The sequence below is a fragment of the Cynara cardunculus genome, unplaced genomic scaffold (genome assembly GCF_001531365.2).
Source record: "Cynara cardunculus var. scolymus isolate 2C unplaced genomic scaffold, CcrdV1 Un_Scaffold_7518, whole genome shotgun sequence".
Taxonomy (NCBI): Eukaryota; Viridiplantae; Streptophyta; class Magnoliopsida; order Asterales; family Asteraceae; genus Cynara; species Cynara cardunculus.
The window spans coordinates 9,405-11,236 of NW_020203592.1; positions in this window are offsets into that span (position 1 = coordinate 9,405).

Genomic DNA, 1,832 nt, shown 5'->3' on the forward strand with positions numbered 1-1,832 from the left:
GAATTTCAAATAGTTAATTTGATACTAATATCGATATATTTTTGTCAAATTTTTATGATATTTTCAAACATATATTTTATTCAAATATTAAAATATCATCGTTTTCTCAAAATCACATAAAGACATATTATAAAATCGACTGAAATAAAAAATAAAATAAAATATTAAAATCTCTCGCTGCATTGCACGAGTACGCTTCTAGTTAATTAATAATATAAGTGATCAAACATATTCTGTAGTTTTCAAATATATAGTTATGAGCCCTATAGGCGAAGGAACGTGCAAGAAAAAAAGATACCGTAAAAAACGTAAGAAATCTAATTTTTTGATCAATTTTAATGATGGTTAAGTTACACTCTTCTTCCATCTCTTTCCATAAAAATCCAATTTTTTTTATCTTTGGTTAAAAAGTGTGATTTTAGTTGGGGGATTTATCGAAGGTTTTTATTTTAATCCCTTTGATTCATCAATGGGATTTATTCAATTATTTGTGTTTCAGTTTTAATTTTAAATTTACAATTTATATTCTTATAACATTTTCTTTTTACTTTTCTACCTTTTTAAAATTTCATTATATTAAATTAATTAATAACATTTTAACTAAAAAATCATTAAACATACGCAAAATATTAAACACATATGAAAATATTACATTATTAGAAATTTTTTGTGAGTAAAATATTAAATATTTTTAAAATTGCTTACAATTTATCTGATATATTTATGTAAATTTATAAAAGATAATTTTTAAAAGTTTTTATCAAATGTTTTATAATATAGTATAGATAAATCGTAAAACCTTTTTGATTAAAACCCTATTTGAATCGAATGATACGTTTAATCAATGTCTAAATACAACAACGAGGGTTTGAATTTGAAAAAAATAGTTGGTCTCCTTTTTGTCTATTTCAAACCTGTCCCACCAATAAAATATTTATACATAATTTTTATTTTAATAATTAACATATATAATTATAACTGTGGTTAACGTTGTACACTCTCATCCATACATTTTCTCTATCCAAAATTTTTGTTTCTTTAGTGATTTTAGTCCTGTGATTTAACAAAGGTTTTTATTTTAATTCATTTGGTTCATCAAAAGGTTTTGTTTGGGTGTTTTAATTTTAAGTTCAAATTTACATTTTATATTTTTTTAAATTTATTTATTCTCTTTTACTTCTCTACCCTTTTAAAATTACATCATATTAAAGTAATTAATAATATTTTAACTAAAAATACATTAAAAATATGTATTTAATTTTATATTTACATCATTAGAAAAGTTTTTTCAATACCTTTGAAATAAATAAAATATTAAATATTTTTATAAGTATTTGGAATTTATTCGATATTTTCATGTAAATCCATCTATATTAATACAAAAAAAAAATAACACTTTAACCACAAGGGTGGCTTCTGATTGGTTTGAGCTTGGCTCCAAAGTTCAAAAGTACCAGAAGATATCAGGTTCAAATCCAGCAAAGAGGAATAAAAATCCCTTGTGGCCACGGAGGTTCAAATGTGTTGACTCCGGACTATCTGCAAAGCAGGTGTTTGCCCTGAGATTAGTCGGCTCGCATAGCGAATTAAATATCCATGTTAATCAAAAAAAAAAAAAAACACTTTATAGTTCAAGTCGGTTTTAAAAAAATGTATCATTTTTCTTTTTTTACCTAAGACTAAAACTTCAAGTTTATCTCTAATAATAATAGTTATCAAATATTTACAGGATCTATGATCATGTTTGATTTTTTTAATAGCAACATTTTCATATATTTGATTTAATTACATGTTTGAAAACAAATATATATGTATTAAATGAAAAAATGTAA